The 14,807-nt window shown below is 40.9% G+C and overlaps 1 long non-coding RNA gene across 1 annotated transcript; it reads right to left on the bottom strand.

Moving 5' to 3' along the window:
* Window positions 1–9,977: 9,977 nt before the first annotated feature.
* Window positions 9,978–12,033, bottom strand: LOC122108460. The gene is made up of 3 exons (XR_006147579.1): window positions 11,993–12,033; window positions 11,856–11,960; window positions 9,978–11,804 (listed from the first exon to the last, which is right to left on the bottom strand). It is a non-coding gene; the product is annotated as an uncharacterized LOC122108460 (long non-coding RNA).
* Window positions 12,034–14,807: the final 2,774 nt, after the last annotated feature.

Raw genomic sequence — 14,807 nt, 5'->3', positions numbered from 1 at the left:
AGAATACAGCAGAAGATATCAGAACATTTAACTTCAAACTATACTACAGAGCCATAGTTACAAAAACAGCACAGCACTGGAACAAAAACAGATATGTAGACCAAATTAACATAATAAAAGACTAGAAATAAGCCCACATGACTACAGCCAACTGATTAATAATAAAGATGCCAAAAATATACGTTGGAAGAAAGCCTCTTCAACAAATGCCACTGAGGGAAAGTGGATATCCACATGAAAAAAACTAAAACTAGATCCTTGTCTCTTATCCTATACTAACATGAGTTCAAAGTGGATTAAGGACCTTAATAGAAGACCTGAACCTTTAAAACTTCTACTGGAAAGAATAGGGAAAATGCTGGGACATATTGGCATAGCAATAACTTCTTGAATAGAATTCCAGTAGCTCAGCAAGTAAGGGTAAGGACTGACAAACGCAATTGTATCAAACGAAAAAGCTTCTGCATAGCAAAGGAAATAGTCGCTGCACTGAAGAGATGGACTACAGAATCAGAGACAATAATCTTTGCCATCTATATATCTGATAAGGGACTAATAATGAGAATATACAGGCAACTCAAAAAAACTAAACCCCTAAAAAAAGTAAACACCTCAATTAATAAATGGACAAAAGCACTGAATAGATAGTTCTTGAAAGATGAAGTACAACTGACCAGAAAATACATGAGGGAACATTCACTATCCCTGGCCATAAAGGAAATGCAAATCAATGTCATCAAATAAAACAGAAAAGAAATGAAGTACAAAGCATATTAAACACAAATGTAAAATTGTGAGAACTTGGCAACTAATGAAAGATGGCAGAGACAGAGAAGAATAGAAACTCAAAATGCCTCTCAAGACTTCTACTGGGCTGTAGTTAGTTGTGTCCACTCTCATTTCTTTAGCAAAAGAAATGCAAATGGTCAGCCTGGACTCTATGGTACTGATTAGTCCTTCAGTGTGAAGATGTGTGCTCTGAAGGCCATAAGGCAGTAAGAGGATATCCTCTTACACATAACTGAAGATGGAGAATAACACATGACCATAGCCAAAATACAGCAGTTGTTTTACTCATTCTATTTATAAAATAATATTTTTTCCTTTTTCTTTATATGAGTCACTGAGGAAAAATGTCTCATTCCCCCTGCTGACATCCAGGGTTTTTTGAAGTCTGTGACAACAACGTATTTGTAGATCCTCTCAGAAGCTCTATTTATGAGGATGACTCAACTCCTCCACTAGATGTTGATTCTTGGGAATGTTACTTAAATAAATGTTGGCCTGTATTGAGTAATTATGAAAAACAAAGCTCTCTGTTGATCTGCATGAGGGAAATTCTGTGAATGAGTAGAACTTTGTCGTGTCATTCAGTGGTGTGGGGTAATTTGTTAGCAAAGCATAATCTAACCCATTCTGACTAATTCATCTTTGAGGAACATTACCCAAAGAAATCTGTAGTACAAATGCAGTTAAGTAGCTTAGTGTTGGGGATGTAACTCAGTGCATAGAGTATATAATGTGTAAGGCCCTGGATTTCATCCCCAGCACCACAAAAAAAAATAGAAATAAAGAGTCTCCAATGAATTAATTTTCCTCAAATAATTGAAAAGTACTTATTACTTTTTGAACAATAGATTCCTAAAGATAACTTCCCAGTCATGGTTTGAGTGATTATACATATTTGTTTTATAGTCTTCACTAATTTGTTGGGATACCAAACCCTTTCATTTCCACCACATTTTGTTAGTTGTTTTAAGTTAAATATTTGTTGAACATGCATTCCAGGGATTCTGCTTGGTATCGAGGAACCTGTAGTAAACAGTAAATAAATGGCTCCTTCGTAAGAAAGACTAGAGCTGAAGGAAAAGGATAGGGTGTTCTGAGACTGTTTAACATGGGAGCTGGCCAAAGGACTCAGAGAAAGCCTCATGGAAAATATGATATCATCAGTAACAATGGAAAGATGAATTGGAATTTCCTTGGCATAGTATCTAGAAGTATAATCTTAATTAAGGAGAATACTTTTAAAGGATATTTATTTTAATTTAAAATTTTAGCTTTATACTTATTTGATTAATACTTCATTTATAATGACTAAAATTCTAGTACTTTCATATCAATTTACTCATTTTATCCTTACAAATTCGCAACAAAGAAGGTGAATGCATTATTTTCTGTTTTGTAGACTTTCTGTTTTAGTACTGAGGATTGAACTTAAGCTTTGTGCTGGCCAGGCAGGTGCTGTACCACTTGAGCCATGTCCATTCCTTGTATCACTTCTTCCTCTATTAGTATTTCCTCTCACCTCTGTGAAAAATCTATCCTATCTATCAACTTGCTAATCCCATGGTACTCAGGTTGTAGTCAATCACAATCCAGATGCTATATGAAGCTATATTTTATTAATATCAACAAGAACAAAGGGGAAAAGAAATTCTTATACACTGTTGGTGGGAATGAAATTTAGTGCGACCACTAGAGGAATCAGTATAAAGGTGGTTGCTCAAAACACTAAACCATCATATGATCCTGCTATAAAACTCCTGCATGTATGCCTGAAGAAATACCAACACATTCATGTTTATAGCAGCACTGTTCATAAGAGTCAAATTATGGAATTACTAAACAAAAAGAATATATTTAAATGTAGGATTATTCATCCATAAAGAATAAAAATGTGTCACAGGAAAATAGATGAAATTGTGTATTAATATTTAAATTAGTGTATTTTAAGTAAAGCACATTACCCTCCATAATGTGAGTAGGGCTTATCTAATTGAAGACCTTAAAAGAAAGGACTGAAGATCCCCGAAGAGGAAAGAACTCTGTCAACATGTTATTTTTAGACTGAAGCTGCAATATCAACTCTTCTTGGAGTTTCTAACTTGCTGCTTTGCTCAGCAAATTTCAGACTTGCCAGTCCCCACTATTATGATTGAATTCCTAAAATATAACTGAGTCGAAGGAGGAGGAAAAAACGTGTGTATGTGTCCTTCCTGCTGTTTCTGTTTCTCTGGAGAATCCTAATTAATGCAGCCTCCCAAATAAACTGATTAGATCCAACTCGTTAATCCTTATTTTAGAGACTGATTCTGGGGGAGCCCAATGAAGATATGAGTTTACAGGCTAAGATTCTATAGCAAAGAAAACCTGTATATAACATGCTAGAATTTATTTACTTATTTATTTTTTGGGTCCGATCTTGGACCTGAACTCTGGGCCTGGGCGCTGTCCCTCAACTCTTCAGCTCAAGGCTAGCGCTCTACCACTGGAGCCACAGCGCCACTTCTGGCCTTTTTTCCTGCTTATGTGGTACTGAGGGATCGAACCCAGGGCCTCATGCATGCAAGACAAGCGCTCTACCACTGAGCCATCTTCCCAGCCCCATAACATGCTAGAATTATGACTATTTAGATCTACAGCTGTAGAAACCCTAACTCCTGACCAGCACTGATTTACCACTCCCCTTCCTACATCTCTGGAAGCCATTGTGAGTTGACTTTGTCTGGGCCTACTTCCATCCTCAAGCACTTCATCAGTACACAGTTTTAGAATCCTTTTGCAGTTCAAGTTAACAATACATGATGTGCAGGAAGGGCTGCATTTGCTATCCCTCTTCTGGATTGCAGTACAGCCCAGGCTGAATCCAATTATGAATTTCAAGCTCCCTCCCACCCCATTTCACTCCCATTCAACACACTTTTATGTTCATTCAAGCTTACTCCATTTCCTCTTCCAACAGACAACTCTCTACTACCCAAAGAACGGCTAAAAGAACTGGAACCTGAAATGAAGTGGCAACCCAGTCTTGAGATCTGATCGTCTATACACAATTGATCTATCTATCTTGCCCATGGCTTCTTCTAACATGTCCTGGCCAAACATAGGTGAGCTGGCATTGATGAAGGAGGAAATGAATGAATGAACACTCTGGGTAAAGTTATTTCAGTCTTTTATTCCAATGGCCTTTTTTTCTTCCTGGAGGAGAAAATAAAAGAACAAAGAGTCACTAAGTCCGTCCTATTATTCCTGCATCTCCACACATGAGCCTAGAGTTCATTCACATATTTGTCAAAGTACTTACAGATGCTGCAACTTCTCATATTACAGAATTTAATGAAAACCATTGATTTGGGGAAGTGGATTTGCAAGACAAGCTTGGACTAGATGACAAGCCCTAGCAGGTTAATATAAGCCAAATGAACTGGTATGGCCCCCCTGACCTAGTCAGGCCTCTTGAGACGATCTCCTGGGACAAAGCCATGTCTATTGTTCTGGGCAGCAACTAATGGATAGAGCCCTGGACAATGTCTGCCTTCAGTCTCAGAAAAAACAAAAAGCTTAGTACCCAGCACAGCTGCAGCCTATCAAGAGAAGGAAGCCATAGAACATGGCCCACGTGGAAGGTGGAGTAGGAAATGATGAGAGTCTGCAGAGCCTTCATCAGAGGAACTGCTTCAACAAACCAGGCCTGGCCTCTGCTCCCTCATGCCTACCTTCTGTCAGAAGGGCAAATACAGGTCCAGTTGGGGAAACAAATATACTAGAAAGTACACCATCCAAGTTGAGCTTCTCTCCAATATGACTATTATATACAAGGTTCTTTTGATGAGGCTACACACAGGAACCATACATCATGTGCATCAAGGATGAGGGGACCAGGTTTTTCTGGTCAAAATCACCACTCACTTACAGGGGCACACACAAGGTCAAAGACTGGCCAAATGCTAAGTGATAATGCAGCAGCATCACTGTTCTATTGGCAGGGTTTGGGATAGTCAGAACAGTTCATCTGATCTCATCCTATCCTAACAGCAGCCCAGTAACACAGGCAAGATTATTGAGCTCTTGGGAGGATTATAGTTTGAAGACAGCTCAGGCAAAAAGTTGAGACTCGGTCTCAAGGTGAGCATGGTAATATAAGTCTATAATTTTTGTTCCACAGGAGGCTTAGAAGGGAGGATCCCAGTCACAGGCCAGTCAGGGCAAAAACAGTTACACCCACTCACAAAAATAAGTAAAACAAAAAGTTACGTGGTGGCGTGCCTCAAATGGTAGTGTGAGACCCTGAGTTCAAAGTCTTAAGTACTGCAATAAAAAAAAACCTGTATCCTCAACCCCAAAACCTGGCAGAGGAGTATTAAGATTTCAGTTGGCAGTATCCTGAATCTCTCAGGTAGACTAATGGATTTATCATACAGTCCTTTGGGTAGGTGTAAAAAAAATAGTGCTCAAAGATACATCCTCTTTATTTCATTGACATATATACATGAGGAATCTGCTAATAGCTAAGAGAAATTGATGTACTTACCTAAAAGCCATGCAGCTCATTTGAGATGGAGATAGAATTGACATATCCAATTCAAGGAACCTATTCATCCTTCATGGTTTCTCTTACAAGCTCTCAAAGAGCGGTTATGAGCTGATGCAACAAATGTTTTTCCAACACGTCCTAAGTTTTGAGAAAAGAGTAGTAAATAGGGTGCCACAAAACCTCTGCTTCCCGAACCTGACATTCTGGTAGAGGAAATGTCTAATGATTTGTTAATAAGAACATAACTCATGTTGCATTAAATGACAGATGTCATACAGTAAGTAAAGCCAGGTCAAATATGAGAGGTGGGAGAGGTATAAGGATGAGGTGTGCAAATGATGCCCTCTAGGGCCCACAGCCTGTTGAGGAAATCATATTTCCCTAGTCTGTGCATATGTGAGTGCCATAGCAAGCCCCACTTTCAGAATAGGGTCTGGTATCTGCAGATGAAAACTTGCATGGCAGCCCCACAATGCTGTCCTGCCAGAAACCCTCCCTAAGCCTGCCTTCTAACTTCTCTCTCTCTCTCTCTCTCTCTCTCTCTCTGGAAGTAGCTCTCAGACTATAGACTAGTCTAGCACGAGGTGTGTCTAGGACCTGCTGCTTCCTGGAAATCAATAAACGTGTGTATCTGAGACTATTCAAACACATTCTTTAACGAAACTAAACTGCAAAAGATGTATGTTGCTAGCCACAACAAAGACAGCTCCCATGCACAGAGAAACAGTCCATTTTCTAGTCTACAGAGTATGCCATCTGCAAAGGACAGCTCTTAGATAGGGAAGACTCAGGGCCAGAAAGGATATTTAGCCCAAGTTACCCCATGAGGTAATGGTAGTCTTAGGGTTAGAGTTTACACTGGGAGAATGTCTGTAATGGAGAGCCAGAGACTTGAAGCTCTTCCATTGCTCTGGTTGATCTAACAAACCATACGCTGGAACTTCTGGATGAGTGTCTCCACCCATTCAGGGAGGGCTCTAGCCAGTGCAAGAGCCTTGGGAGGAGTCAGAGGAGGTGACATGGATACATAGGGAGCTCAGGGACTTAAGAAGCGTCACATTCAAAGTGTTTGATGTGCCATTTACAATTCACGGTGTCAATGCAGCAGGGCATAATGTCCACTGGTTGAACCTGAAACCTGCCCAAAGCTGGTGTGCCTATATAAATATTAGGGTGAAGATATAGCCAAACATGATCTCCAATGACTGCTTCTAAGTAAGAAATTTCTTCCTCTGAAATCCCTTCCTACAAACAGGGCTGGGCCTATTATTGTCCAAGTGGACATGTGTACCTGTTACCGCACACCTCGTTTCTGTGCTTAGCTTCAGCTCTCACCATCCGGAGACACTAAGTTCCCTGGGAGTAACTTCCCACGTCCACACCTGAGTTACCCACCCTTGTGTTAGATGTCTTATAAAGATACAAAAAAAAAAAATCCAGCCGGGCGCTGGTGGCTCACGCCTGTAATCCTAGCTACTCAGGAGGCTGAGATCTGAGGATCACGGTTCAAAGCCAGCCCGGGCAGGAGAGACCGTGAGACTCCTATCTCCAATAAACCACCAGAAAACCGGAAGTGGCGCTGTAGCTCAAGTGGTAGAGCGCTCGCCTTGAGCTGAAGAGCTGAGGGACAGTGCCCAGGCCCAGAGTTCAAGCCCCACGACCGACAAAAAAAAAACAAAAAACAAAAAAAAAATCCAATGAAATTTGAACTGGAGATAATAAGTATTTAGTATAAGTATGATCCATGCAATGTTTACTATACATTAATGTTAAGCCATTGTTGATTGCCCATCTGAAATTCGTTTTGTTGTTGTTGTTGTTTTTGGGGGGTGAGGCATCCTGAATTTCAGCAGGCAGGCCAATTCCTGTAGCCCATGCAGCGGCTGCTACCTGCTGCTAATACTGACTGACGGAGGGAGGGGAAAAAGCATAAAATCCTGTTTTCAAAAGTATTTTGGAATAAATAGTACATGCTGCAACTTTAGCACTTGTGTCATTTTTGGAGGACGTTTCCACCACAGATAAAACCTGTGCCTCTGGGCTGCAAATGAGACCCAGTCCCACAGGAGAGGGAAATGAGTTCCAAAGCAGTTAGAAAGCAACCCCAGGGGATCCAAGACCCAGCTTCATCTGCCGGGTATTTTATTGTCGCTAATTCATAACCGTGTCTTTAAAATCCTAGTCTCGAATTCAAGAAAAATCAGTGCCTGTGACAGTCATTACTTACTCCTTGGAGATAGCCATTCTGTCAGTTGTATGCCCTTGAAGCGTTCTTGGTGCCACAGCGCCCTCCAGTGGCAACGTAAGGAACCACATACTGTGTTTGCCGTCTGGCTAGAACTTCTGGCAAAAAAAAAAAAAGCCAGGGCAGTGCCCGTTTGATGTGCAGAGGCATGGACTGTGTGGGGGGATTATAGCCAAAAAGCCCAAATCCAAGTGTGCAACCTGAAAACAAAGCTCTTTCCCATTGCGGTGATAGGGTTATATTTCATGTTCCGTGCCAACGTGTAACCTATCGGGTCACCCAATTTTATAGATGTTCTTTTCCAAACGATCTTGGTTTTGTGAATATTTTTCTATCAAGCTGTGATGCCAAGGATATCAGAAAGGTCCCTTTAAATAGGATGAGAACTGACTGAACAGTCCACAATCGAGTCTTATTCTATCATTTGACTGAACATCATGCATCCGTTGGTGGATATGGGAAAGGATGTAGAATTGGGACCCCACACCCCTGCAGCCCCTCTTGGTGTCATTCTGGTAACAACTTTGCTTCATTTCCTAAAGAAAGGTATTACCAATCCATTATTGAAAGCACACAACTGCTATAATCTTCATTTTCATTTATGCAGCTCAAGGCAAGCGATACTCTTGCCTTGATTTGGAAGCAATACAAAGAAAAAGAGAAACGAGAAATATAGCTTTAAAAAGGCAGTGCTACACACACACACACACACACACACACACACACACACACACACACACACACACACACACACATGCCTGCCCCATCCTGTCCAGTTACATACAAAGGCAATTTTCCAAATGGGTAGTCATTAGCCTTCCTCCTTTTCCAGGTTGATTTTCTGACAGTTCCATAGCTTTCAGCTGAATCTTTTGTACATCATTTCAGCTGGAATCTACCCTCTGTGTCAGGAAACTCAAGGCCGGAACTGTGAGGCAGCAGCCCTGTAGCCAGCCTCCTTTACCAAGGACTGTGACTTAGATGTGCAGTAAGCCGAGGGCTGCTTTCACTCGCAAACTATGAAGTCTCGGTCCAGTGGCTTGCTTCATGGAGGAGAGGGCATTAGCTCCTACCCATGAATACAGATGTGCCCGGAGTCTTCCTAACTCTCACTGTGCTTCTGGCCGTGCAGTCTTTCTCCAAACACTTTGTAGACAACTCCTTTCACTCATTCTTTAGGAAACATGTAAGTGCCTAAAATGTGCCACTCCCTGAGTTAAAAGATTAAAGAAATGAGTAAGAAATGCTTCCACTTTCAGAAATAGATCACTATTAGGCAATGTAAACGGTGCTCTGGTAAAGACAGAAAGCTGGAGGCTGTGCACCCTGTTGACAGGAATGTGAACGGGCCCTCCCCTTCTTTGGAGGGCAATCTGGCACTAACTTCTGGGGTTTGGAATGCAAAAGCTACATTAGTCAACAGTTCCATTGGCTTGACTGGCTCTCAGAAATTTAAGCAGAAAAGGCAGGTGAGGATTGTTGTTGTTTGGGGTTGCTCATTTTGTTTTGCTTGGAAAGGCTACTCATTGGCTCCCCGGGAAGGTCACAGTCTCAGCCATGAATAATGGATAAAGAAAAAGATGATCAGGCAATTGCCATAACCACTGTCAAAATCACACCACCAAACTGCCTCGCAACAACATGGCTCATAGCAAATCACCACTACTTGTGAGTGTAAGCTCCGGAAAGAGTGAGGTAACAAGTCACAAGCCCACTCTCCAGCCACAGGGAGGCCAAAGGAAAGTGAAATTCTGGCATGTTATGTCTCTACAGTGACAAGCAGGCTCTGTCTCCTGTCCAAAATAAGAGTAGGGAATTTCCCAAGTCAAGGAACATTTATGGTGCAGGCAGACAAAATTTATGGCTCATACTGACAATCCTAGCTACTCAGGAAGTGAAGATCTGAAGAGCACAGTTCAAAGCCATACTGAGCAAGAAAGTCCTTGAGATTCACATCTCAAGTTCACTACCAAAAATCTGGAAGTGGAGGTACAGTTCAAGTGGTAGTGACCAGCTTTGAGCAAAAAAAAAGCTAAGAGATGGTGCCCAGGCTCTGATCTCCAGCCCCAGTACCAGCACCAAGAAAGAAAGGAAAGAAAATCAAGTCCTACCTGGTCATGGTGACACATGTCTATAATCCCAGTGCTAAGGAGGCTGAGGTAGGAGAATAAAGTTTCTAGTTCCACCTGGGCTACCCAGCAATACACTTTCCCTCAAAAATAAAAACATAAAGGTCATCTCCTCAGCAATATCCACACAAGCTGCCCTGACTCCTCAGGGAGAAACAAGTTGGCTACTTGAAAGGGGAAACACCTGCACAGTGATATCAAGATTTGTTAAATGGCTTTATTTACTTTAAAGAAGCATCAAGTAGTCCCAAAACAGCAGCAAGAAATGCACACACAATGCTAATGGTAAATTTAATGTGATTTATTCAGACAATAACTCAGGCTGCACTTCCCACAAACACAAAGGTAAGCTTCTCAATAGTGTGGAATAGATGAATTCATAAAGCCTGTTAAGTAAATAATGAGTGTAGAATATAAATCACCTGCAAATGGTTCTTTCAGAAACACACATGAAAAGACAATAAATTAGAGCAAATGTTTTATCAATGCCAACTTCAGGCCTGCTCCAAACCCTGTTGCTTGCATAAATCATGGTCTCTTTTATGGATAGAAAAGCAAAAGTAGGCAACCCTTGGCCTTCATACCTCTTTTTGACCACTTCTTAACTTCCTAGCATGGGATACTCTACCAGAACTTAGCACCAAAGCTCATCCTGTCTGGGTGCTGCTACATCACTACATGCCCAGCACCTGAACATTGTCTCCCTGAAATCCTATGTGGAGCCCACCTATGCCATCTTTGTTATTTCTCGCTTAGAGGCTGCCCTCATCAGAGGATGAAGATCATAACCTAGGATCCAGAACTTCCTCCCCAAAAAAGAGCATCCTTTGATACCTCTATGGGCAAGAGTGATCTCAGGCAGGATGTGGCAGGACTCCCAAGGAAACTCTGATCCCAAAGAAAACTCTGGAGGGAACATTCCCCACATCCTATATGGCCTATATTTTAGTGAACACGTGAGTGGAAAGTCCGTCTGCTCCATCCAGTGAGTAAAGGGAAGAGGACCTCAGCTGGACATGGACAAAGGCAATGAGGATGTACACCTATCGTGGTAACTCCATGGGTGACCTGAGGACGCAGATTCCCAGCAGCCTTCTCTCGTCATGTTCTGAAACTTCCCTAGGAGAACCAATGGGACCCCAAAGGCAGGCGACAATGAGGGAACTATGTTGAGTGCCACAACAGGCCATATCTAATGCTAAAAGAGACCGAGGCTAAGGAAGAATCTAGGTTCTAATTTATCGCAGATCTCAGGCAAGAATTCAAGGGACATCTCTAAAGTGCTGTCCTGAAATTTACATGATTTCATACATTTACATAACCTGGAAGGTGGGTTTGGGGAAAGCAAGAGGTTTGTAGTCTGGGTAAGGATTCATCAATTATCTGGCTCACCATTCAACACATACCCCAACACCCAAGTGATCAAGATTAATGTAGACCAGGAATATACCCAAAAGAATAGTAGGGACTTGTGGAGGTACACGTACAGCTATTGTAATGGGGCAGCATCATTTGTGAAAGTCCAAGTGTCTGTCAACAAATACATGAAAAAAGTTATGTATGCATACAATGTAATAGTATTCAGTCTTAAAAGGGAAAGAAATTCTGTCAATTGCTATGACCTGGGCGACTTTGAGGACATTATAAAAGCATGTCACAAAAGATAATACTGTATGGCAGCACTTACAGTCAGTCCAGATGCACAATAAGCTGGGGCAAAGAGAAAATGAAGAGTTGTTATTTAATGGGACAGGTTCAATTTGGCCAGGAGTCCTGTATCTGCATAATACTGCAAACATACTTAATGCAACTGAACCACAAAATGGTTAGGATGGTAAATTATGTATTGCATGTATTTTACCAGCTTTTTAGAAACATATATTGGTGGAAGAAGAGATTTTCATTGTGGTATTTCCATGTATGCATACAATATCTCCTGATCTCATCCTTCTTCTTAAAACAATTTCAACAGGTTTCATTGTTCTATTTTCATGCATGTATATAAAGTTCTTTGATTACAATTGTCCTCCTTCGTACTCTCCATTCACCCCCTCTCCTCTTATTAATATCCACCCCGAAAGAGAATGTGTTATACATTTCTGCCATTAATTTTCTTTAGTATCTATAATTACACAAAGGTGTTTGTTTCACCATGGCATTTCACCCAGACATATATTTTACTAAAATTTAATGCTCTCTATTCCTGTTTCTTTCCATGTCCCCTAACCACTCTATTATCCAACAACTTTCACTGTGTTTCCAATATCATCTTCATGCATACACACACACACACACACACACACACACACACACACACACACAATGAATTTTATATTATTCACTGCCCAATATTCTCTTCATTCCCGTGTCCCCAAGCAGTCCCATAGGTACAATCATGTTCTGTATATGTGTCTTTTAGGAATACAATTAATAATTTACAAATTTTTAAATGCATTCATAATTTGAGAATTTTTGTCAAAAAAAGATCAGTGTGGAATGACTAGTATAATCATGGGAGCTACTAACTACGAACAATGAAAAAGCATTCTATGAGGAAGGGTGTGGCTCAGTGGTAGAGTTCTTGTCTAGTATCCTTGACGCCCTGGGTTTGATTCCCAGTACTACAACATTTTTTCTTATTATTTAAGCCATTCAGTGTCACAAACCTGTAAACCCAACATTCAAGGGGCAGAAGCAGGGGAAAGAACTGGGAGTTTTCAAGCCAGCAGGCTATGAAGAGGTTGTCTCAAAACCAAAGGCTAATATGTTACATCACCAGAGCAAGACCAAGATTCTATGTGGTAACTTTCAGCTAGGGAAAAACAAAATGCTCTAGATCTGTTAGTATGGATATGAGTAGGAAAAGGCATAGAAGTAAATATAAAATGTCACCAGTAGCCACATCCTGAAGAGTTAGCTTCTTTCCATCTTCACCATAGAGTGAAATATGGAAAATGTAGAAATTGACCACATATTATCTCAGTTTTGCTCTTAGAATGGGATGGAAAGTCACAGTTAATATAAAACAAAAACATAAAAAATTCAAAGGCTAATAAGCATTTTCAGTCTCCAGAAGGAGGGAGTCTCCGTGTTTATTAGGAAAAGACAGGGGGAAAAAATCACACCGGGAAAGACCATTTGATCACTTGAAAATGTGAGCTCCAATAGCAAAATTTACCAGGCAAATTCACAAAACTGGAAATGCAAATATGCAACAATCATACAAGAATCATCAAGGTAATTAATAAACAGAGTCCACGGTTAAAGCAGGACACCAATCTCACCTATTATTGGAAGAATATAAGGTGCTTTTGTGGCATTGGGGTTTTTGTTAATTTCATTTTTTAACTTTAGTGCTCTAATATAGCAAGACAATGAGAGGAGAAAATACAGCTATTTTTTGACAACTTGGCACTGAGATACTATCCTAAGGGAATAGTTGGAAATACACAAAAACCATTTTATTCCCCAAGTTGATCATTACAGCAGTATCTATTATACTAAAATTTCCAACTATTGAAAAGTTAAGTAAATTACAATAAAACTACACAATAAAATAGATTATGAGTGATGGAAAGTTGCTTTGCAAAAAATCTATACTAACCACATATGATACTTAAAAGTCAGAATGCAAATGTATGATAAAGAATATAGGAGATCACAGAAATGTGGAAAAAATCATACCCCCAAAAAGACAAGATATTAAGTGGCAATCTCAGGAGAAAATATTCACACACTTTCTCACCTTTCACCATGTTTCTCTTTTCCCATTTTTTAAATAACATAGCAATTTTATAATCAGATAAAGAGTACATTTTTGGGGGGGGTGGTCCGGTCGTGGGGCCTGAATTCTGGGCCTGGGCGCTGTCCCTCAGCTCTTCAGCTCAAGGCTAGCGCTCTACCACTTGAGCCACAGCACCACTTCCGGCTTTTTTTCTTTTTGCTTATGTGGTGCTGAGGAATCGAACCCAGGGCATCATGCATGCAAGGCAAGCGCTCTACCACTGAGCCACCTTCCCAGCCCATGAGTACATTTTTTTAGGTAAGTTAAATCCCAAGATTCTTTATGTGTATTCATTTTGTCCCACAAAATGCTCTCAGCCTCTTCGCCTTCAATGTACAGAAACCAGGCTGTGAAGAATGGTTATGAATGGGCTGGAGCAGAGAAAAGAGGGCACAGCCTATGATGGGCGGGAGGTAGGAATAGGCAAGGTAGAGTCAGCCAAGGGCAGGGGCATTGTGGAGCCAGGGAAGACTCTGACTGCTCAGCGGAGGTCTTTTTAGACCCATAGTAGGCACTGACGGTGTTCTCAAAGGGCAGGGTTAAGAGGGATTTTAGGAAGACACATGGATTCCTTTTGGAACAGGGGAGGAAAAAGGAGGGGAGGTAAACTACTTTGGAGGGAAGGGACAAGGACTGAGGCAATGGTGATGGGAGTGAAGAGAAAGAGGCCAACAACTACAGCAAACTCCCTACCCTACACCTAAACACATCCACACAAGGCTTTGTTGGCAAATTCAGGATCAGTGTAGGAGAAACTTGTTAGCATTCAACAGATCCAGCTAGAAACCTAGAGAGAACTAAGGTAGGTCTGTCCAAACTACCTGTCATGATAGGATTGCGGCTACAAAGCACTTGAAATACGGTGTGATCAGGCATCTTACATTTTATTTTCTTTCAATTCATTTAATTTGAGATAGTCACATCGGCTTAGTGACTACAAAGTGGCCAGCAGAGTTCACTTCATGACTCCATCAGAGCAGCATTTGGAGTTTGACTGCTCATTTTAGAAATAAAATGAGAAAAAAGTGCACACATTGTAGCCAACCAGGAAAGAAATTTAAAACTTACCATCGTAACCGTAAAGTGGGAGATAAAGCTAAATACACTGAAAATATGTGCTAAGGAATTTCTAGACTATATTGTAAAAATTATAGTGGACATAAGGAAAGCAATAAAGAGATGAAGAACAACGAAGCGAAAGCTGAAGGAAACCATTTGCAAAAGCTCAAGCTCCTTGAAAGAAACGAGTTCCGCAGCGAGGAGCAATGAAGAGGCCCTTCACTCCCCCAATAAAAATTGGTTGTTGCCAAGATACTCACTTAACTGCTTACA

Source organism: Dipodomys spectabilis, unplaced genomic scaffold (genome assembly GCF_019054845.1).
Source record: "Dipodomys spectabilis isolate Male_0828 unplaced genomic scaffold, ASM1905484v1 ptg000060l, whole genome shotgun sequence".
NCBI classification, from domain to species: domain Eukaryota; kingdom Metazoa; phylum Chordata; class Mammalia; order Rodentia; family Heteromyidae; genus Dipodomys; species Dipodomys spectabilis.
This window is presented reverse-complemented; position numbering and strand designations above follow the sequence as displayed.